Source organism: Octopus sinensis, unplaced genomic scaffold (assembly GCF_006345805.1).
Source record: "Octopus sinensis unplaced genomic scaffold, ASM634580v1 Contig18742, whole genome shotgun sequence".
NCBI lineage: Eukaryota > Metazoa > Mollusca > Cephalopoda > Octopoda > Octopodidae > Octopus > Octopus sinensis.
This window is the reverse complement of record NW_021835991.1, coordinates 239400-265638: the sequence shown is the minus strand read 5'-3', so window position 1 is coordinate 265638 and position 26239 is coordinate 239400.

Genomic DNA, 26239 nt, shown 5'->3' with positions numbered 1-26239 from the left:
GCTAAAAAATACAACAAAGAATTTAAAGCAATTGGGTGGCTAAGGGAATTGTCGAGAGCCTGGGGGTCAGCTCAACGATGCCGCGCTGCGTATTAAGTGGCAGTTTCCGCGGAGCACAGCAACCGAGATTCGCTGGAACAGCCAGCTCGTCTCCCTCCGGTCGTTTGTTTTTGTGGAGATTTTTCTACCAATGGCGGTGAGGAGTTGAGTCGCAGCCTTTCCGAGATTCCAGAGGTTTCGAAGGCGAGGGGGGCAAACTCAAAAGCGTCCGAAATACACCGGTATTTCGTCCTCTTTGTCTCTTCAGCCAGCGCACTGGCGGCACCCGGGTTTGCGACAGTCCTGGGAAGCAATGTCGCCGAAAAAGAGTCGACACACGTGGCATCCCAAACCAGGGACTTGCCTTCCCTAAAAGGAAAGGTCGTCATCCCGTCGGGACGCTTGCCGTCGCTCCGGGAAAGGCCGACTGGCTCTAGGGTGGAAGGGAAACCAGCCGACTCTAGAGCCCTCCTCACAACGTCATTCAGATGAGTGTGACGGGGAATTCTCCCGGCACTCTTCTTACACGACAAGGCGTGCAAGCCGTTTGACGAAATTGAGGACCCGCACCGGCAAGGGTGGGGCTGGCAGATGTCCAAACCCAATCGTAAGCTGATCCCAATCCGCAAGGATTCGTCGTCCAGTAGTAACCCCGTACTAGGAGTGGGGAGAGCTTTGAGCCAGTCACCCGTGTAATTGACAAATTGAATTATCCAGATGACATTTGAAGTTTGTAATTGTCAAATTGACTTGAAAATGGTATAGCCATCTTGCGTGGGAATTGCCATTCCATCTTATCCTCTGCTGCTAATTAAATACTAAATAACAGATTTTCTTTAACTTTTAATTGAATACTGATCTCTATAAGTTTTGTAAAGAATTGTCTCAAAACTTTAGATTTTTATTTCACCTAAATGGACCATGCAAATTTCTTCAATCGGACAATGGGTCCGAATTTAAAAATCAAGAAACAACACAACTATGCGTTGATTTAAACATCAAACAAATCCACAAAAGGCCCAATAATCCTCGTGCTCAAGGAATTGTAATCAAACGATAAAGATTTAATCATACGATAACCAGGAAGTTGTCAAAAATAGTGGACAACAGCGAAAAAAGTTGGTTGATAAATTAAAAAATGATTTCTACATCTACAACGTGCCTGTCAATTTATCTTCTAACGAAAGTCATTTCGAAAGATATCGAGGAATAAAGGGAATAAATTCAATAACCCATGGTTATACATATATCAAATTTTTCTTTGATAATTTAAGTGATGAGTTTGTGACTTAGTAACAAATGGAGAATTTTGTTAATTGTTCGACTTTAGAATCTATTGAAAATTCATTTAAGTCAATTTAAAATCTATATTTAGATTATTCCCAGTCAGACAATTTGTTTCCAACTGCGAAGAAATTCAATTTTGAAATCAGTCGAATCGATGAAAATTCAGGTTATTACAAAGCTATGAACAGGAGAATGAATGCTAATAATAGTAAGTATACTTTTAGCGTGAGAGATAAAGTACCAACTAGAAACATTAATAAATAGGTTCGGGTTAAAAAACTGTGGAACTAATCGTGAATTGCGAATGGATAAGTTTGAGTCTCCGTATATTCTGCTGCAGAAATAATTAATATTTTATCGAATAAACGCGTTGAGGTAGTTTTAAATATTTTAATTTAATAGATAAAAATATTGATATTTTTGTTCGTTAACCAATTTTCCAGAAGATTTAATTTAATATTGCCGACACACTAAATATGGTTAACATAAAATTTAAAAAAAGAATTTTTTGGTGTTAATCCCATCTAGTTTGGTATTAATCCCACTTAGTTTGATGTTAATCCCATTTAGTTTGACGTTAATCCCATTTAGTTTTCTGCTAATCCCATTTAGCTTTCTGCTAATCCCACTTAGTTTTCTGCTAATCCCACTTAGTTTGGTGTTAATCCCATTTAGTGTGGGAAAACAAAAATTATATGTGTTTTTTTCCGTTTAAACTGAAATAACAAATATATTTTCTTCATTTAGTTGACAAAAAAATCGTGCGACCTCTATAAATAAAAGATTTAATTTGTGCGACGCCTGGCTCAAAATTCTTGAGAATCGCTGCTATAAACTGTCTGCAAACGTGCAAATGGATGCATCTCACAACTTCTTTATGATATTAACTGTTTGGTAAACGTTAAATTAACAAACTAGCAAAAGAAATGAGTCACAATAATGTTAAATATAAATTACTCATAATATGTATAAAATTAATGACAAATTACAATTCATAAAAAATATTAGATTGAAACAAAATCTTCTCATGCGTTGAATATTATTATAAATAGCAAAAAATGAAGAAAAGCAGAAATGGTGCAAAGAATTCCAACCCCGGAAAATAATGAGAATACTGGAAATTTTGAGAATGAAATAGTTGAAATTATCAACATAATATCTATTCTTAATCAGCTAAACATATGGTTGAACGAACAGGAGACGCTGGATGATATAAATGTGATCAACATAATTGAACAGTTTATACAATTTTTGTCGGAGCGATGTGATGATATTAGAAATCGATTCAGAAACAGAAACAATAATTAGCTATTATTTCTTTCTTTTATTTTTTTCTTATTAAAATAAATTTCAATTTCCTACAATTTTTTTTGTCAGGCACTGTACATTCGGTTATGATAAACGTAAGGATGATCAGGCAGTAAACTAAAAGGACATTCTGATGTGTCTATAATGTCGACCCAAATTTCCAAAATCAAAGTTGCCAATTAAAACAAGAATCTATTTCAATAAACCTCAATATTTTTGTTTACAAGACAGAAGAATGAAATAATTTTAATCAAAGTTGGAATTTTTCCACAAGTTTTGGTAGAGAAATAACACAAATACTATCTTCTTGCAAATGAGAAGTAAAGATTATTGCAGTAGTCCTAAAATGAAATAAAGCTGTCTCAAAGTTCTAAGATATTTTCATAGTAGAGTTATAGCAGTAAAGAATGTAATTTAGTTAGAATCAAGCTTTCCTTAATGAGTTTGTGATCACTTAATTATCAAATCCAAAAAATATTGATATTTTTGTTCGTTGACCAATTTTCTAGCAGATAAAGAAATCGATGATATACAAAAACACAATAATTTTGATTTTTTCACCATTAAAGATAGAATAAAGAAATTGAGAAAAAATCTCTCTTGTAAATTGCAAGAAATCTAAAATATGTAGAACTAGCTCGGCAGCTCGCTTCGCTCACCGCGACCTAGCTCCTGCGGAGGGCTTGTTTCATCAAACAACTATAAGTTTACAGTGGGTCAAATTAGTCTTGGGACACTTGTTATTTTTAATTAAATTTTTATTTTCTTTAACATGGCTGTTTTTCTTTAATTTTTTCTAAAGGCTAACAAATGAAACAGAGTTTTCTACATAATAAAACATTTAAAAATAATCCAAAATCCATTTATTTTAAGAAAATTTTGACATTTTAAAACAAACAGTCATAAAATCAAATGCTAATTAGTCATGGGACAAATCCCTTAATACTTTGTAAAGTATCCTTTATTCTCCAAAACTGCATTTAAACGATTTTTATAATTGCTCACAAGCTTTTTACAAGTTTCTACGGGAATTTTATTCCATTCTTCGAAACAAAATGATTTTAATTCCGTGATATTTTTTGGATTATGTGCCCATACTTTGGCTTTTAATTCTTTCCAAAGATTTTCAATCGGATTTAGATCTGGGGACTGACTTGGCCATTCAAGGATATTAATTAAATGTTCTTCTAACCATTTTTGAGTTTTTTTTTGCAGTATGTTTAGATCATTGTCCTGTTGAAATGTCCGATTTCCCACAATACCACATTTCTCAATTGACGAAAAAATATTTTTTTCCAAAATATCACAGTATATAGAAGCATTCAATATTCCGTCTATTACATGAAGTTCCCCAACTCCCCAAGAAGAAAAACACCCCCATAGCATAATACTGCCCCCGCCATGTTTAACTGTTGGTATGGTATTTTTTGGGCGATATTCATCTTTTGATTTACGCCACACGTAGCTTGTATAATTCTGCCCAAAAATTTCTATCTTTGTCTCATCTGACCAAATAATATTATTTAGAAAGTCGTCGTCTTGAAGTAAATTTTTTTTGGCATATTTTAACCGTGCATGGACGTTTTTTTTGTAAGCAGCGGAACTTTACGTGGACAACATTTATGGAACCTCATCTATTCTTAGGGCAGTCTGTGAGCATACTGGTGATCCTACCTCGCCCAAGTAAGTAGAGAGTTGTTTACGAGACAATTTCGGATTATTAAGCACTTTTCGTCTAATTATGGAAATTGATCGAGATGATATTTTTTTTCGGTGTCCTGATCTTGGCTTATTTTTGGTAGTCTTAATAATAAAATGGTATCTTAATTAAAAAAATTTTCTTCTGCATTTTGGTTAAATGAACAACTACAATGTCCTCGACTTACATGATGAAGTCCTTAAAACCTCCCCCCCCAAAAATTAAAAAAAAATTTTCTGCATTTGGTTAAAATGAACAACTACAATGTCCTCGACTTACATGATGAGGTCCCTTAAAACCTTCCCCCCAAAAAAAATTAAAAAAAAATTTCTGCATTTTGTTAAAAATGAACAACTACAATGTCTCTCGACTTACATGATGAAGTCCTTAAAACCTTCCCCCCAAAAAATTAAAAAAAAAATTTTTCTGCATTTTGGTTAAAATGAACAACTACGATGTCCTCGACTTACATGATGAGGTCCTTAAAACCTCCCCCCAAAAAAAATTAAAAAAAATTTTCTGCATTTTGGTTAAAATGAACAACTACAATGTCCTCGACTTACATGATGAAGTCCTTAAAACCTTCCCCCCAAAAAAATTAAAAAAAATTTTCTGCATTTTGGTTAAAATGAAAAACTACGATGTCCTCGACTTACATGATGAGGTCCTTAAAACCTTCCCCCCAAAAAAAAATTAAAAAAAATTTTCTGCATTTTGGTTAAAATGAACAACTACAATGTCCTCGACTTATATGATGAAGTCCTTAAAACCTTCCCCCCAAAAAAATTAAAAAAAAAATTTCTGCATTTTGGTTAAAATGAACAACTACAATGTCCTCGACTTACATGATGAAGTCCTTAAAACCTTTCCCCCAAAAAATCAAAAAATTATTTTCTGCATTTTGATTAAAATGAACAACGCGAATGTCCTCGACATTCATGATGAGGTCCATTAAAACCTTCAAGGCAAAAATCTCACGTATTAAGAATATCCTTGATGAAAACGACAGCGAGAATATTAACAATGATCAACTCCCAATTATTCGCGATAAAGAAATTCAATTCATCCTATGTTTTTCTCTTTAAAATTAAATGCATATATCATATCGACCATGAATCAAAATTAAAGCTATTATCATATTTGACTTTGACAGAATGTGCAATCACAGATTGCACGACTTTGAATAGAGTGTGCAATTAACAGATTTTGAAAAACCACTTGATAGTTGAAACCACATTAGCACAATCATTAACACAATTTACCACCAATTGACGCACGACCTTGAATAGAGTGTGCAATTAACAGATTTTTGAAAAACACTTTGATAGTTGAAACCACCTTAGCACAACCATTAACACAATTTACCACCAATTGACAGCGCAATCAGAAGAATTTGCGTAAAAATATAACTATTTACTTGAGTTTTTCGTAAAGATAGATTTATTTTCGGTATGCCTCTTTTCCTAAACTTTTTTATTATTCAAAAATAATTTTTTAAATAGATAACCGAAGGAGGAAAAACGAAGCTGAAGAAGAAAAAACGGTCAGCTTAATAAGGTAATTAATTAAATCTTTTTTTTGTGTGTCGCTTTTTTGTGTGTCGTTTTCTTGCCTGCCGAATTTCCGCCTGCCGCATCTCCCCCTGCCCCATTTCCGCCAGTAAAAAAAAAAAAATAAAAAAGAAAAAAAAAGGAAATTACAAAGGAAAAATGAAAAAATTAAATATAAAAAAAAAATAAACCACAAAAAAAAAAAAAAATTTGCAATGACAATAAACAAGGCCCAGGGACAGTCATTAAAGGTAGTTGGGTTATTTTTAGAGAGTGAGTGCTTTTCACATGGACAGCTGTATGTGGGATGCTCGAGGGTAGGCAGAAGAGAAAATTTATTCATATATGCCAAGGAAGGGACGGACGACAAACATCGTTTATCAACAGGCGATAGAATAGGGTTACATTAAACCAGGTAGTTTTATACATCTACATAAACTTATAGTTGTTTGATGAAACAGGCCCTCCGCAGGAGCTAGGTCGCGGTGAGCGAAGCGAGCTGCCGAGCTAGTTTTTAATAATTTCCATTTATTGATAATGTTCCATACTGTACTCTTTGGAATATGAACACTTTCGGAAATTTTTCGGATTGATTTTCCTGCATTATATTCCAGAAGTATAAGATTTTTTATGTCTTCTGAATGTTCCTTTCGCTTAGGCATGTACAAAATATTAATTGAAAATGATGTTAATAATCGTTTAAATATACGAATGTATTCGAAATTAGTATAATTTCATTGATCGATATGCAGATAAATCCAATTATTTTATCAAAAAGTAAATAAATACCAAACTGTCCCAAGACTAATTGGCCTTTGATATTCCAGCTCTTGGATATAAATGAAAAATTTTTCTATAAATTAAACTTCTTTTTTTAATTTTTTTAATGATCTATGATGTAAAAAAACTAGGTGCACTTTTATACTTTTGGAAAAAATTAAATGAAAACAGTTATGTTATAGAAAATAAAATTTTATTAAAAATAAACAAGTGTCCCAAGACTAATTTGACCCACTGTATGTAGATGTATAAAACTACCTGGTTTAATGTAACCCTATTCTATCGCCTGTTGATAAACGATGTTTGTCGTCCGTCCTTCCTTGGCATATATGAATAAATTTTCTCTTCTGCCTACCCTCGAGCATCCCACATACAGCTGTCCATGTGAAAAGCACTCACTCTCTAAAAATAACCCAACTACCTTTAATGACTGTCCCTGGGCCTTGTTTATTGTCATTGCAAAACTCATCCTCAAAGGAAATTGCAGCCTTTTAAATCTAAATGGTAATTCATCAGAAATTATCGGAATTCGTGGAATATAAACATCCTCACCTCTATACTTACCTGTTAATATCGTCGCCTCTATTACGTTAGCCATCAAATTTTTGATAACTAACCTCGTTCCGTTGCATAATTTCGTAATAAAACCACTGGAACGCCTATCTTTAACTTTAAAAGATGATTCGGCATTCCAGAGGGATCTAAGGAGTTTAAAAATTCAATCCGGTTGAATTTTTAGAAAATAACAAAAAAAAATAAAAAAAACAAAAAAAAAACTTTAAAAATTTGTAAAATAGTATAAACAAAAAAAATCTCTGCCGCCACGGCAACAACCTGTCTAATTTTTTTAACAGGCAATTAAGATAATGCTTAAGAGCCTTTATAGTCCGGAGATTTAGCTTAATGACCTTGATTAGACAAACCACTGGCGGAAATGGGGCAGGCGGAGATGCGGCAGACAGAGTAGCAGCAGCCAAAAAAGCGACACACAAAAAAGATTTAATTAATTACCTTAAGCTGACCGTTTTTTCTTCAGCTTCGTTTTTCCTCCTTCGGTTATCTATTTAAAAAATTATTTTTGAATAATAAAAAATATTAGGAAAAAAGAGGCATACAGAAAATAAATTCTATCTTTACGAAAAACTTCTTTTCTTAAGGTCGTCTTCCCTCCTTCGGTTATCTATTGAAAAAATTATTTTTGAATAATAAAAAAGTTTAGGAAAAGAGGCATACCGAAAATAAATTCTATCTTTACGAAAAACTTAACTAAATAGTTAATATTTTTACGCAAATTCTTCTGATTGCGCTGTCAATTGGTGGTAAATTGTGTTAATGATTGTGCTAATGTGGTTTCAACAACTATCAAAGTGTTTTTCAAAATCTGTTAATTGCACACTCTATTCAAGGTCGTGCAATCTGTAATTGCACATTCTGTCAAAGTAAAATATGATAATAGCTTTAATTTTGATTCATGGTCGATAATGATATATGCATTTAATTTTAAAGAGAAAATAATAGGATGAATTGAATTTCTTTATCGCGAATAATTGGGATTCATCATTGTTAATATTTTCGCTGTCGTTTTCATCAAAGATATTCTTAATACGTGAGATTTTTGCCTCGAAGGTTTTAATGGACCTCATCATGAATGTTGAGGACATTAACGTTGTTCATTTTAACCAAAATGCAAAAATAATTTTTTTTGGCGGAAAGATTTTAAAGAACCTCATCATATGAGTTGAGGACATTGTTGTTGTTTATTTTAACCAAAATGCTGAAAATTTTTTTTTTAATTTTTTTGGGGGGAAGGTTTTAAGGACCTCATCATGTAAGTCGAGGACATCGTAGTTGTTCATTTTGACCAAAATGCAGAAAAATTTTTTTTAATTTTTTTTGGGGGGAAGGTTTTAAGGACCTCATCATGTAAGTCGAGGACATTGTAGTTGTTCATTTTAACCAAAATGCAGAAAATATTTTTTTAATTTTTTTTTGGGGGAAGGTTTTAAGGACCTCATCATGTAAGTCGAGGACATCGTAGTTGTTCATTTTAACCAAAATCAGAAAATTTTTTTTTTAATTTTTTTTGGGGGGAAGGTTTTAAGGACCTCATCATGTAAGTCGAGGACATCGTAGTTGTTCATTTTAACCAAAATGCAGAAAATGTTTTTTTAATTTTTTTGGGGGGAAGGTTTAAAGGACCTCATCATGTAAGTCGAGGACATCGTATTGCCAATTTGAAGTTGGTGTGCACACACAGACAGACAGACAGACACACACCATACCATTTTATTATTAAGATGTAATAAAATTCGTAATTAGTTGGGAAAAATTGCTGATGTGGGATTTGCGGTCAATCAAGAAATTGATACAAAATAGAATAAATTGACTTAATTTTATTATCAGGATACTTTTAAATAGTTTTCAAGTTATTTTCATTTGGTTTTAAAAAGATTTTAAGAAGTAATTATCCAACCCGTGATATAAATAAAATAATAAAGCTGGTTGTTCTGGTTCTCACTATCTTTAGCGAATCCTGATTTGATAAATAAGAAAGCATTTTAAATAAAAATTAAATCATTGATACGAGAATGGAAATCAATTTGACTAATTTCTTGTGTGAAAATATTAGACAAATAAACAACGTATTTAATTTTTAATAAAATGCATTTATTGAATATATTATCAAAAAATTTTCAAAAAAACATATAATAGGGACCAAAAGATAGATTTAACAACAAAAAAAACAGACACACAAGAACAAAACACAGTGTAAGAATATGTGGAATATTTTTTTTTGACTTTTTCTCTAAAATATTAGAATTAAAAAATGTTTAATAATGGATTTAAATCATTTATATTAGCTGGGAGCATTTTAATATTTTTAAAACTTATGTTAGAATTGATATTCTCCTACAATCAAAATCAGTAGTCTATTTTTTAATCAGAACTATTATACAAATAAAAAATAATATTTCAAAACATAATATTCATAATTTTCAAAAGAAATTACTCCCTTATTTTTGTTCAACCTCAAAAAACATAATTAATATTCCTCACTATTTTCATATCTTTGTATAAATTCTAGCTAAGATGTTGCTCCTTTGTTAATAAATGTTTAAAAGAATTTTCTATATTTTCTCTTATTATCTTGTCCTTTAATTTATTAATACCTATTTTAAAGTCCACAAATGTAATTAAAAAATCGTTGTAATACAAGTTAGGAATCAATAAAAGAGAAGGGTAAGGAATACATATGTCAATTTTTTAGTTTTAATTAATAAAATATAACCCATGTTCTTTCTAAGGGTGACTCTTTCTCGAATGTTATAACAAAATTGCGTCATTTTTGTCTTCGATTTCTATACATCAAACTGATAACCAAACCAACATCTAGCTTCACGTATTTTATACAAATTAATCGTGGTCTGCTGTAATTCAATTTTATGTTATTTTGTAAATTTTTTAAATAGATTATGGTCTCAAATAAATACTAATTTATGGTAAAAATTGATGTTCACGTCTAAAGCTCAGGACTTTAGGCAATTAATTAGTTAATTAGCTTCTTTGTATTAATAAAATATTGTAAAAATTGCTTCTATATTGTATAATATTAAAATTAATAAACTAGCACAAAAAATGAGTCATAATAACGTTAAATATAAATTACTCATAATATAAATGAAGCCAATGACATATTAAAACTGAAAAATATATCAAATATTCAAAATTAAAGTTTTGAACAATTAAAATATATCTCGTTTAATAAAATTTGACGAAATTAAAAAAGATTTTTTACTTAAATCGTAAAAACTAGATTTTTTAACAAAATAGTAATTTCATGAATAATAATGCTAGATTGAAACAAAATCTTTTCCACGCATTAAATTTTATTATAAATAGGAAAAAATTTAAATAAACAGAAATGGTGAAAAGAATTCCAACCCCGAACAATAATGAGAATAATGACTATCTTGAAAATGCAATAAATGAAATTTGCTACATAATGTATATAATTGAAGAATTAGACCAATGGTTGGACGAATATATTTTGAACGAAGAGAATCTGACACCGAATGATCTAAATGTGATCAACATGATCGTACAGTTCATAGAATTTTTGTCGGAGAAAATTGATGATATTGGAAATCGAATTTAAAAATAACATAAATTTTTTTATTTTTCTCTATCCAAATAAATGGTTATTTTGGACATTCAGTAGAAATTTATTATATGATATGGTTTAGTTTTGATTGCTATAAGAAATGACAATCAAAAAATTATTGTTTGAAACTAAAATCATTTTTAATTTTTTTTATTTGACACATCTTATCTATTTGGGAATTTTGATTTAATGGTAGGTAGTGTTAAAATACCGTCTCACACAGAAATCGCTTCGCGAAACTTAAGTAAATACGTGTTTTCATATCCATAATTTTTCATGTCAATAAATTCTTCCTGATTTATAAAATTTTCAGACGGAAGATTTTCAACTGAAATTGAAAATGGGTTGTTCAGAAAACAATAGTATTTATCAAAATCTAAAATATCAGAAAAATGTCTTGGAATTTAGACACCAATTGAGACAATTACAATTTACAAAATATTCTCAGCAAGATCATTTATTCGTCTACTAACAGTATCATTTGAAAGTTAGATGTGTTCCAGAATGTAAAGTTCAGAACTTCCTATTATGAAAAAGTAAAATATTGGAAAAATGGAATTTTCCGATATAAATATTTGAAATTTTATTTGATACAAAAATAAAATAATAATTTTTTACCTGGTTTTTAAATATAGTCGAATATGCTAAATCTATCTCCTCTCCATTCTTTTTAATCGCATTCTTCAATCAATTTGCTTACCCAAAACTCAACAATGGGAAAAAAGATGCGTTAAATATGCCTTTTTAAACCGAATCTTGAGTTATACGAGGACTGGCTGGAACAGGAAAAACCACTGTCTTAATAGAAATTATTCAGCAGTAACTTATTGATAAAAATAAACAAGTTATTATATTTTCTCAAATTTACAGATATTGGTAACTGGTTTTTCGAATACTGCTGTGGATAATTTACTTGACCGATTCAGTTTCTTGAACATTCCTGAGGCCTCGTTTGTAAGAATTGGAAACGAAGTTCGAATGTTAGAGGGAGGTCTAGCCAACTCGATTTCAAGTCAAATAACAATGTCAGCTCATTTTTTGGAGTCAATCGAAAAATGAGGTAGTGATTCGAGAGTTTATTTATATATTTAATTCTGAAGCATGTCGTGATAATATAACATTAATAATAACGTCAGAAGAACTGAGATAGAAGAGATAATTCGGGTTTCTAGAATTGTGTTTACCACATTAGCTGGTGCTTCAAAACTAAGTTCGTTTCCTGAAAAATTTGATGTTTTAATTGATGAATGCAGCCAAGTCTTATTAATTTGTAATTATATTGAGGCTTTGCAAGCTACATGCTGGATCGGACTATTATTGTCCAAAAATGCAAAATGGCAGGTGATGATTCCCAGTTACCTCCGATAATTATATCAAAAAGTAATATTATCGTGGATTAATTCGAATTAGAGCAGTATCCCTAATGGAAAGGGTTTCAATTCTTCACCCACAAAATGTAAATAGTTGACAATTCAATATCGAATGAACGAAGCAATAAAATTTCCCTCTAACGAATTCTATAGTTGAAAACTTATTCCACATTCTACAGTCAAAAAGAATCTTCTCTCGTTAGTGAAGATAATTATTACTTTGTAGGAAAATTACATTCACTTGAAAAACAAAATTTACTTCTTCCTCGGTCATATTAATTGATACAACAAAATGCAATTATTTTTTGACGACAAAGTTCTTCAGACAGAAATTTGAGTAATTTCATTTTATTCCAAACAAATTGAGACAATACGAAATCAGATTACCGATTTCAAGGATGTCGAGATAAACATTGTTGGCTTCTAACAATGAAGGGAAAAGGAAGCAATAATAATATCGAGCTCGCCGATTGATGATTATTATAATGGATGCATATACATTTTCAGGGCAATATAAATATCCTTTTTTACAAAATATGGTTCATCATATGACAACTTCCGCAGACCTTTTACTTACTCCACTATACTTCAAAAGTCATGGTTTTTTTATATAAATTTTATATTATCTTGACAAATCGTTAAAAAGTGCACTATTCAAGTTCAACAAAAAAAGCGTATTTTATGCAACAAATGTGGCTGTAACAACGACATTAGAACCATAAAATACATCTGTTTTGCTGCAATCTTGAGTTCTGTTTTTTCACCATAATGGTGATGATCACAGCTGTCGTGGATATCGGATGTAATCTTGTTAATTTTTTTCTAATCACTTATCGTACCGCTTCCACAACGTGTTCAATTTTGCTGCCTTTACCGTAGAATGCCAAAAGGTAGACGACTTAGATAACAAGTTTTCAAACAGATAAAGACGGAGAGAGCCTCGGGAGAAGCAATGGTTGTTCCAAAGAATATCCATTGCGATCCTGAGGGGCAACGTCTTCTCGATCATCAGTAGCTTTGGATTGTAATAATTATTTTCGGTTATTGGTGATAAATTATTTCTATTTGATAAAGAAATCGATGATATACAAAAAAACAATAATTTTATTTTTTTCCAAATTTTAATAAAATTTGTAATTGATTGGGGAAAATTGGTAATAGTCAATCTAAACCCGTGTTATATAATAAATAAAAAGGCATTTTAAATAAAATTAAATCATTGATAAGAGAATGAAAATCAATTTGACTAATTTTCTGTTTGAAAATATTTGACAAATGAAAAACGTATTTAATTTTTACTAAAATGCATTTATTTAATATATTCTTGATAAAAATTGAATAAAAATCATATAAAATAGGGACTAAAAGTTAGATTTAACAACAAAAAATAATGAAGCACAGTGGAACAAACACCACGTGGTGAATACGTGGAATATTTATTTAAATTACTGACTTTTTATAAAAAAAATTAAAATTAAAAACATTATTAATAATGCACTTAAATTATATATATTAGCTGGAAGAATTTTAATATTTTTAAAACTTATGTTAGAATTGAAATTCTCCTACGATCAAAATCAGTTGAGTCTATTTGTTTTAAAACAGAATTAGTGATTCAAACAAGACACAAAATTTCACAGAATAACATTCATAATTTCCAAAAGAAATTACTACCGTATTTCCGATATATAGTCAACCTTTTTCAATTGAAAATTATCCCCAATTTCAATATTTTCACTTCAAGTCACAGACATACAAAACTAGATATGACGATGGCTGCTAGAGAGAATTCATATGTATTGAACGAGTAAAATCTTTAAAAAAAGAAAATATTGAAAAAACGAATTTTCCAATATAAATATTTGAAATTTTGTTTAATAATAATGCTTTATCTATATTGTCTTGCAGGATTGAGAGAGAACGAAAGGTGCACAAACGGCCAATTTTTTCAAAATTTATGTAACAAATGTCAATATTAATTATTGCATAGTAAAAATTGAACTAAAATGATATAGTTTTTTTTAAATATAGTCGAATATGCTAAATCTATCTCCTCTTCATTTTTTAATCGCATTCTTCAATCAACTTGTTTATCGGACGCATTTTGAACATTTCAAGTCTCAAGACTTGTTAGCATTCTATATTAATCAAATTATTGTATGTTTTGAGCTCTTTATCACTATCTTGGCTATCTTGAATGTATCTATGATTATGCTTTTCAACTTCAAAATATATAATCAATATTCCTCACTATTTTCATATTTTTGCATAAATTCAACTAAGATGTTACTCTTTTGTTTGTTTTATTCTTTGGTTTTTTTCTTTTAAATATTAGAAAATGCATGTTTAAAGCAATTTTCTATGTCATGAATATCCGAATAATTAATGACATTTTTTGTTCTTCCCTGCAGAGAAGTATTCAAAATCGAAAAGTGTGTATCCCTAACTCTAACCTTAGACTGAGTATAGTTTTCATTATATTTTGCGTTCATATCTTCATCCATTTGGGTTTAATAGAAACGCTGCTTTTAAAGATTTCTGTTGGAAGACGATCGTTCCAAACTGGAGTCATAGTTTGCTGTTTCTTCCAGACTGAGGTCATGTTTTAGGCTTTTTTAGAGATCGTATACAATCCGGAATCAGAAGGTGGATTGGCTTTTGTATTTTTGTTATTTTTCACTGAGGGGCAGCCTCCATAAATAGTCCAATGTTCTGATGACCCACAGTTGATGAAAAGTTTCGTGATTTTTTTCGGATTTGGGCATTAGTAACCACAAGCATTTTACTTCTGCTTTACAAAAACGTCCTATATGCCCGTAGAATTGGCATTTATAACAACGAATCTCGGGCTTACGGAACCATTCTACGATCATTTTTTCTGATATTTGAAATTCCAGATAATGACGGGGAACTTAAATGAATAAAAACTGAGAGATCAAAAAGACAAATTTTTTAATTGGTTTATGAACTGGCCAATTCTCTGCAATCTTCTTGAATAAGAGAGCCATTTTCAGACTCCATTGTGAGAATCATTTGACACAATATATCGTCATATCCATATATTCATTTAGATGTGTTCACGCTTCTGCGTTCTTTTATTCGTGTCGGTTCTAACTCTTGACAAAACCTTGTCCCCAATTTTGAATACACAGATATCATTTTTCCACATATTTTTTAAGCATTTTCTGTTTTGTCACATCTGAGTACTGTAAAGCCGTTGTCCATGTAGTATACCATGTCCAAGCCATTTAGTCCTCTACGTCATTTTTTATCCAGGTTGGATAAATCAAATTCGGCGAATAATTTTTTTTATTGTTTTGGACACTTCCATAGCTGATTTGGACAATAACGGTGACGTCCAACTAAACTTCGAGAATGAATCAAATCCAACCAAAACCCATGCGTAATTTTCGTTCTCATTTTCATAATGACGTAAATCCATTATATCAAAAATATATCTAATATAAGACCAAATAGTGATACCTTCTCTCACGCTATAGGCTCTTATGGGCTTAATTGCCGGCCCGGTGTTTATAATGTTTTTCGCTTGACATTAGCAACAGGATTTGAAAAGACATAATATCACTTCTGCAAGATCCATAAACAGTATCTTTAAGAAAAAAAAGCAGTTTAGATTATCGACAAACATTTTATTTTCATCTACTTCTTTGATAACGAAGGTTCGTAATAATGTCCCATATGTTTTAAAATACACTACGTCTTCTTGGAGTCGAACAATCTGGCAATAAACCATCTTTAAGATACGTTATGATTTCGTTCCTTTTCTATAGGGTCAATAATACAAACTTTATAACACAAAATAATGTTAACGAGGTCGGAAAATTTCGAATCTCAAATCAGGTCAACCATTCTAAAAAATTAAATTTTCTTTCTTTTTTGAATTAAAAAATCTAAATTGATGAATTTCGCATTTATATTAATTTAATTTTTCGATAAGTTATAGCATTGATTTTTACTAATAGAGATTAATTTTCAATTTTTGACAATATAAGCAATAAACGATCACATTAATCGTTTTATCATAAAAAATACTAAAGAGTACAACATAATAAAATCCATGATCGAAGGACAAGAACTGAATATATCAACTTCTTGGTGTATAAACTAACAAAGAAGGCTAAAAAATTTGTTTTAATAGACGAAAAGCTCTATCTCTAAGATTCTTTATCTATTCACAGGCTTGTTATTACCTCAACCAACAAACAGAAGATGCGAACAATTGAAGAAGAGATTTACGACGCTAATTATTGTGGACACAATGCATTAGAAGAATTGTTTAGAAAACCATTTTGTTTTGCTAAAAGAAATATTATTCGTCTGGTGGTAAGAGACTGCGATGAATGCCACTCTGCAGTCCGACTAAAACAATATAACGACGTAAGTCATATTTTCGTGGATGTACCGAATTAGAGGTTTCAGATTTTCTGATTAATCTAAAAATATAAAATTGTATTATTTTCAAGGTTTTTTACGTTCGGGGGGAGACGAGCTGGCTTTTTCAGCGAATATCGGTCGCCGTGCTCCGCAAAACTATTATTCAATACGCAGCGCGGAGTCGTTGGAGTGACCCTTAGGCTCTCGACTACTCTTTCAGCCACCCACACTAGCTAGCATCTAACCTTTTCAGTTAACTTTAGTTTTCAAGGTTTGTAAATAACGATGATCAATTTTCGTGGTTGTTAACTGTTATTGACGTCTATTTAAGATATGCCATCACAAGGAATCTTAGAAATAAATGTGTAATTAAAGTCGCTAAAAAATAATTCAGTAGTTTGAATCAGACTCACTGTTTAGAAGTGCACCCCCGCTTTCTGGGGCACTTTGGTGCCCCACCCCGGGGTTAGACTGTAGTACTAAACCCACCTTGAGCATGCTTTTTAAAAATGTATTATTTATCAATTTTTTTTTTTATTTAAAAATTTTAAAAAATTGTGGCGAATTTCAGAATTGGCGAATCTCCATTAAAACTAAAATTTTTTAAAAAAAGGCTAATCTAAGAATTGGCGAATTTGGGGGTATTCACTGTAGTTGGAAAAGATAAAACGTTTCGTATTGAAATTGGCTTACGGAGACAACTTGAGGAAGGTTTGAAGACTCTCAAATATATTCTGCGGCCACAATCCCGATGGTCCTGAAGAAAACTTGTGTTTGAACACAATACTTGGCGTATACACTGAAAGAGACACTTCGGTGTTTTGTTTTTATCTTCCGTTAACGATTTCTCTTTGTTCGTTACGTTTTAGTTTTTTGGACAATAAAAACAATTCTATTCATAGGATTTTCAACAATCAAGTTATATAATCAATTATCGAATTATAACTTATATATTTTCTAAAAATATTTATTTTTTAAATAAATAAAAATATCGAATTATTATCAATAGCGTGTTCTGCACGCTTTCCTGTTGTTGTGTTTGTTTTGTTTTTGTACGTTGATTATTACTTTTTATTCAAAATTTTTTAAAGTATAATTTTCTATATGCATTTTATTGCTGATTAAATATTAGGTACATGTAGAATACCTTGAAAAAAGTTATTTTACCAGTTAATTTGTGTCTATTGTCTTACTAGTTTAATCTCAATTGAATGCATCTTTTTAATTGATTTTCTTTCTATTGTATATATTCATTTTTATTGATATTTCATGATTTATCAACTTTATTTTCTTGCATTTTTTGTTTTGATCAAAATTTGATTAAATCTTTGTAAAATATTACTTTTTAATCTCTTTATTATTCATAATTCTTAAATTTTTGTAAAATATTGACTTTTCAATTTGTGTTCCGAAATGCTTTATTTTAACTTTGGCCGCCCCTATGTGCATAAAATTCAAATGTTAACATTTTACTGGAAATCTGATTTTCCATCTTTGTTTTTGTCCAATTTCGCTTGGTTTACATTTCAGACTGGAATTTTTTAATTTTGTTAACTTGTCGAGTTTTCAGTTATTCAGAATTTTGTTTATGCAGCCCAGAGAAACATTGAAATAAAGACATAAATCATGCTGTATATAATGTCTATTTTTATGATAATTTCCTTTTTCAACTTTTTTTTTCCCCAGCAATTATTAAATTTTCTAATGCACTTTGTCGAACATTTGATAATCCTGTCGAATCATAAGCTAAAACTGATTCTCAACCTTTTCCGCGCAAGAGCATGATGAGTGATTAACTTTTGAAGAGTTGTAGGTTCATCAATTTTGTTTTTTTATATTTTGAAAATATATTCAAGCGAAGATCCGACTAGATTTAGATGTCTAGTTCTCAAATGGTGTATTTTTTATTTTTTTAGTCCAAAAGTTATATGTAATTAACAAATAGTTATTAACTAACTAAATTCCCGGCATCGTAAATGGAAACATAGTTTCCACGTACTATGGCCAAGGAAATCCTTTCGAAAAGCCACTTGGACTCGCGTGGGTCTCCCCGTTTATGGGAGATCATGCGGCCAAGCTTTTTTAGAAAGGAAAGAGACTTTTCGCCGATGACGCCGGAAGTTTCGATGGCGATGGGAGTGAACAAATACCGTTCAGAGAGCTCCTTGTACTTTCCAATCTTCATCTTCTCGGTTTTGCGAGAGACTGAGCCAGGCTCGACAGCTGAAGAAGGAAGGTTGAGCTCCGAGAAAGTGTCTGAACACGTCGCATCCCATAACAGAGACTTGCCGAACTCAAACGGGAGATTAATCTGTATTAATCTTGATAATTTCATTGAACTATTGGCCAAAGAAATTTTGCAGATTATGCAAAAAGGCCTAGATTTGTTTTGAAATACAGTCTAACCTCTTTTTGGGGCACCTAGTGCCCCAAAACAGGGGTTTCCCAGATAGAGGGGTTTTGTAATATTAACGAAAAAAACTAACGTTTTGTAAATTTAAAACCAAAAGATGTTTATTCTTAATTTCATTTAACAATTTTAGTCTTTACTTGCCGGGAAATGATCCGTTATTTTCGCTCCGAATTTGTACTTTTGATTTAATCGATCAATTGTCAACTTCTTAAAATTATAAAATTTATTTAATATCTCTGGAGCATGCTGAAAAATGCCATCTTCCATAGCATTAATTGAAAAAATTAGTTCCTTGATAGATTGACATTTTATAACTCCGTCATATAATGCGTTCCCGGGGCAATATCGTAGCCAATCTTTCATGACGGATTTTAGAGCAACAGCGGCCAGTAGCTTTCTCCGCATGATGTCTTCCCGGTCTCCAAGCAGAGAGTCAAGCTTCTTCGAAAGTCTCCATTTTAACCATAGTTTGGGTATCCGAGCGTGATACATCGACCACGTCAGTCTTGTCCGTGTTCATGATTAAGAACCATTCTCCAAGTTTATCCGGTGCAATCTCCAATAGTCTGAGTAGGGCGGATTTGTCAGTAGACACCTTTTTTTCACCAGAAATTGTTTTTTAAAAAAGTTGATGCCGTTTCTTAAAACGATCAAGCTTTAAATTCTTGGAAGCTTTAAATTCTGGTAAATTTAAAATTTGAGCTGCTTTCTTGGCAGTAGATTGTAATAATGGTCCGGAAACTACTAAATTATTATTTCTTAATCTATAGAAATTTATGCAACTTAATTATTACTTTTGAAATGAAGTAAAAACGACCTTATCGAGAAATGAATGTTTATCACTATTATCGGGTTCTCTGAAGCCCTCAGAACCTTCACATCCACCAAAATTATATATTTCTCGTTTGATTCTAGAAATAGTCCCTTTGCTTGTCTTTCAGACATATTTTTCGTTTTTAAAGCCTTTGCAATCTCTAATTTGTCTTTGACAGAAATTCTCTTCGGCATAACAACAGAAACACGTTATTATTAGTTATTATAAAATTAAATTCAAAAATTATAACTAAAAAATATATAAAATATTAAATGCCCCATAACGGGGTTTATCTTATAAAGAATAAACAGAACAACTCCTAATAGAAATTCAAATTGCCCCATAACCCGAGGGTGCCCCACGTCCGGGGTCGCCCAATAAGGGGTTGCACTGTAAAGAGATAAATCTTGCTGTGTTTATTTTTATGATAATTTCTTTTTTCAACTTTTTTTTCGTCAGCAATTATTAAATTTTCTAATGCACTTTATCGAACATTTGATAATCCTGTCGAATCATAAGCTATAGGTTGCTAAATTTCCGCTTCTACAATCCTTCCAGGATTTTCAACACCCATGAATATATAAAATGGGAAATATCGTCCAAAACATTTTTGAGAAGAACTTGCCGACGATATCCAGCGTTTTATGCTTTGATTGAATCTACAAATCGATTTTAAATTATTAACCTCTCGACTTACCCTTGTATCAAAGGAGCATGAGGCCTCCCACGTACATGTTTTGGATCACATTAAACAAACGCCCCAAATTTACACATATCAAACAAACGCCCCTAAATTTACACATATTAAACAAACGCCCCTAAATTTATACATGTCAAACATTCGACGAAAACATTAAAATAATGTAAAACTAAAAATCAAATTTATAAATAAATACTATACTTTAGAAACAAGTTTATTGAACAACATAATAATTTTTCAAAAGCTCCATTAACTTTTCAAAAGGATCACCAATTACGTTGTCACGCCACATAAATTCGTTTAGGTAGTCTTGTAAAAATTCTTTTTTGACACCTTTCATTTTCTTACAACGCAATTTGTTTTTATTCCAATAGGACTCCACATGTTGGGTATGAACACCGGTGGTTGGTTCAATAAAGTTATTTGAGTGGTTTACAGTAGCGTGGTCATACCCAAAAACATTCAAATTGGAATAGGCCCTCCATTCATCACTATGGATAATTGATCCTGGCAGAATCACTTCACATATAATTGGTTTTAAAGTGGCCCTGATCGATTTGGAACCACTCGCATAAAACGTTTTGCCGGTGAAAATGAGGTATCAACAATACCGAATACCCACACTTGAGAATTAGCTAGTCTACCCCGATGGTACTTTTGTTTATGACAAAAGAGACTTTCATCGATTTGGCAGACTACATTTTCTCCACCCAATTTTACGGGATTACTTTCAAAGTGTCTGTTAATACATTTTCTAATGGTTTTAAAAATTTCTATAAGTGTTGGAGATGATACATTCAGTGATTTTTTAATCATAACAATTGATTCTTCATTGCTTCACCTATACAAAATATCTAACCATGTTTTGAGACTTATACTCGAAGTAGTCAAAACAGAACCTGTTCGTATTGACAATGTGGTCTTGTATTTTGAACAGTTTTGATTCTGACATTTCCAAGTATATTGGTCAGATAAGGTACGCTTGAAAACCCAAACCATTTCTTTTCTGCAGTAAACACACATCATTTTTGATTTCATTAGTCCTTTTGCCTTAAAAAAATGATATTATCCCGATTGTATCACTTCCTAGAAGTTCTCTTAAAGTTGTTTCGTATGTACTACCTACAATAAACATGGGAAAAATTATAATATAATTTTTTATAACATCAACATAACACATATTAAACAAACGCCCCTAACTTTACACATATTAAATAAACGCCCCTAACTTTACACATATTAAACAAACGCCCCCAGGGGCGTTTGTTTTATGTGATCCCATGTTTTATACCATATTTAGTACATAGAGCATCCATTAGAGAATTGCAAAATTCCTTTCCATTATCAGTGTGTAGAATAAGCCGAGGCCCGGCATAATAAAAAATTATTTGGAATAAATCTGCAATTTCTGTCACAGGCAGTTCAAGCATTACATATTTGGAAAAAGAATCTACAATTACCAAAATCTATTTTAGCAACATATCATACCCAGCCATCATTCATCGCCGAATATATTCTGAGGTCAATTAAATCCGCAATGTATCTGACCATTCATCTTGCAATGATTGGTGTAATTGGAGGATTCGTAGACAATAATTTTTTGGACTAGAAATATTTACTGAAAGGAGTTATTACCAGACAGAAAGCACAAAACGAAATCACCTTACAGATTTCTTCTTTATTAAATCCATATTTGAGATTTCTTAATTTCGAAAAAAGCCGATCTCTCCCAAAGTGGTTATGTTCCGCCTAACTTTTATTTATTAAGTTGCGCCTCAACGCACTTAATTCGATTCATCACAGAAAAACGTAATTTAACCCATTCGAAAATATGTTTCAAAATAAAATTTCCTTTCCGATTTGTGAGCCTGTATCGTTCATCCCGCTCGATTGACGATGTATCAAAGTTGGGGTCCTTTATTTCTTTGATTTTTTCTAGTGTTTCTTTATATCAGCGTTTCCCAACCTTTTTGTGCTCGCGGTACCTAAGACTAGGTTTTTTTCCCCCGGTACTTAAAAAATCAATATTCGTTAGAAATGTTTCAGAGACACATTCTTGAATTCTGAAAAATTATCTGATTGCAAAATTTTGCAATGTCCATATAGGCAGAAAAGTGATCTTAAGTTGTTGCATACTTCTTTTGAAGAAAGTGGTCTGACTAAATTGCAAATCTGAATAAATTGTTGAGAGACCTACTACAAACCTACTACAGTATAACCTCCATTTGGGGCAGACCTCTGGCTTGGGGAACCTCTATTTTTGGGGAAACCTCTATTTTTGGGGTAGTTTGAAAAGGATATAATTTTTATGCGGTAATTTCCAAATTTAGAAATTACCGGAACCTCTAAGTGGGGCACAGGATTTTTAATTTATATACATATTTGCTATTAAAATTAATTATATAAAATTTCATTTGGAAGCCTCGTGTAATTTTTGTATTCTTGTTGTTATGGCTCGTAAGCTTAGTCTTGAGTTAAAGATCAAAATTGCCAAGGAATTAAGTGAAAATAAACATCTTACTGAACGAGATATTGTAGATAAGTACAAAATTAGTAAAGGTTTTTTATTAATGTAAGTTTTTAGGCGCTGTGTCACGTATTAAAAAAAATTATCTCAATTTTTTTAATACTGGGGCTGTTCAAACAGATTTTCCCAGAAATATTCAACGCTCTCCTCATACTTTATCCCAAAAATTGGATAAAATTGTTTTTGAGGCTTTCACCAAGACAAGGGAAGAATTTATTCCTGTGTCATTAATTCAACCGTTAGACATGGGTATTATTAAATCTTTCAAGTCCAATTATCTTAACGCTTTATTGGATTTTACTCTTTATTTTGAGGACGTTGAGTTACAAATTGTTAATTTAAAAAAAATAAATCTTCGTCATGTCATAATAATTGTTGGAAAAACATGGCAAAATTTAAATCCTGAAACAATAACGAATTGTTGGGAAACAATTAATAACTGTCGGCAACAGATTCCTAGTTCAAATTTTTTAGTTAACAGTGAAAAAGAAAATTTGGACACGATAATTGCAGACGTAATTGCTGAAAATGAAGAAGAAATAATGATGAGTCAATATATGACCAAACTGAATGCAACTGTTCACACTTGGACACGATAACAGCAATGAATAACCTTGAAGAGAATATTCACCGTTTGTTTCCCGATGCGTTAAAAGACTATTACAATTTCAGAAAAATATTGGGCATACATATGAAGAAATCTGCAACAGGAAACAAATAACAGATTATTTTCGTGTAATAGAATAAAAATTTTTTTCTACTTGAAAAATACTCTAATTATCAATAAAATTAGTGGAAAACATGTTTAAATGTTCTTAAAAATACTTTATTTATTTATAAATTAATGAAAAATATGCTAAAACTATTAAAATTTTTATAAAAATAAAGAAAATTTCAGACCTCCATTTTTGGGGAAACCTCTATTTTTGGGGCAATTTTTCAAAATTGATGCCCCAAATGGAGGTTATACTGTACAAACAAACACCAACAAAATATATAGATATCAGACATAACAAATCAAATGCAAGTAAAATATAGAAAAGGAAAAATGAGAAAGAAATAAATAAGAAAATTAAAACAGGCATTAATAGAACTGTTTTACATAAATTATGAATTATACAAATGGAATATCAATAAAGATTAAAACATGAATGTATGAATACACAATTAACTTATATAATCCCTAGTTTCTAAGGATTATAAAAGTCATAAATTCATTTGATCTCTATTAAAATAAGTAAAAACACTATAAAGGATATATACAACCAAACACCAACAAATAATCACGTGTAAAAAATATTTATCAAAAAATTATTAATTGGGATAAACAGAAAAAAATAAAACAATAATTTAATCACAAAATTATAATTGATAGTACCTAATAGGAAACCCCTCACATGAAATATACGGCATTTAATCAAATTTTTTGATGCCGAGTACAAGTGTCAGGAACTGTCTTCTCAAGGCCTATGAAACAACTCCGGTTATAATTGACAATCGCCCATGACATTTACGACTGGAAGAATCCATCGAATTCTTCGATTGGTGCCATATACGCCTATAATCACCCAATTGAAAATGGATGGTCAATTTTAAAGACAGGAGTGATAAAGATCTATTCATCTTAAAAATAGTCAAACGGACTTGACACAAAAAGAATATCGCTTACGGTGTCTTGAGAGAATTATTGAAGAAAACACTGTTCAAAAATGTGTTGACTTTATAGCGCAAATTCAGCGCAAACTTCCAAGTCCAATTCACATGAAAGACGTCCAATTTTAAAAATAACGCCCATTTTTCCTTTTTTTCTCTAATTTTATGCGTTGTCGATTTTTTCAATTGTAAATTAAAAAATTGAACTTACGAATTTTAAAATTAAAGTTGCCAATTATAAAATTGAGGTTGTCAACTATAAAATCGATGTTGTTGATTATAAAATTGAAGTTGCCAATTATAAATTAAAGTTTTTTTGGTATAGAATAAAGAAGAAAATCGTACTTTTGAAAGAAAGACAGTACTTGCACATGCCACATCACTCACAGATCACAACACAACAACTCTTCCCTACAATACTAACCTAATAATCACATCAAAGTGACTTGTCCGAACTTGCAGAATATCCTTATACTCAACGTTGACCACGTCCTTCATAACAAAACCAGATCTTTCATAACACTGGACCAAATACAGCGAGTGACTCGACAAAATCATCAAATTGTTGTACTTCCCATCCAGAATATCTTCTCCACTTCTAAAAGCCTACCAGCTGCAAAATCCGCTTAAACATTATGTCGCGACCCACGCTGGCGACCATCCCACGCTGGCGACCAGAGCGACCTTCATTGTTGACAAGATTGACAGGGCGACCTACATAGTTTGACACTATTGCTGTGATCCGAGGGAACGTCTTCGCCATTCGCGCGGCTGGTCGGGTGTCTCGTGAGGCCTTTAACTAACTTAGCTATCTGTAATTTTTGTCTTGTTTTATTAAACTTTTGTAGATAAAAAAAAAAAAAAAAAAAAAAAGTTTGACACTAATTACAGACTAAAGATAATTGCTAAAAAATCAAAAAGCTTAACATTTTTATCTCTATTCATAGTAACTATTTCGTAATTCGAACTAAATGTTTGTTAGGAAAGACAACTAACCATTAATCTGTATTTAGACATTATATTTTTTATTTTTCCCTTTTCTTCATTTGGGGATTCAAATCTGTGTAGCTTCAATGACGGATTTGTCCCACAATCTTTTATTATTCGTTTCTAAAAATAAATACATCGTAAATTTACCATGCCTCGTTATTTTCATCTAAATTATAAATAAGATTATAACCTGGTATTTCATAAATCACAGTGTTAATTCCAGAAATACCCCTAAACTTTTGAAGGGGGTCTCATTAATCGCCGAGTGGTGTGTCGTATTATAGGAAAAAGTTACTATTTAGTTAAGCGCTCAATTACACACTAATTTATTTCAAATTTATTCCTCGCATAGTTGAGCTATAAGTTGGTTTTTGAATTCCAACCCGTTGTCCGTTTGCAAGATCAGACAATATCCAATTTGATAAAACAATTTTTGGAATTTATTCACCACTTTTCAATTAAATTTCAAGTCTTACCAGAAGCAGTTTTATTTTTTAAAGATTTGCAAACAACAAATTTGCTGTAGATGTCAATAATTGTCAGTATCTAATT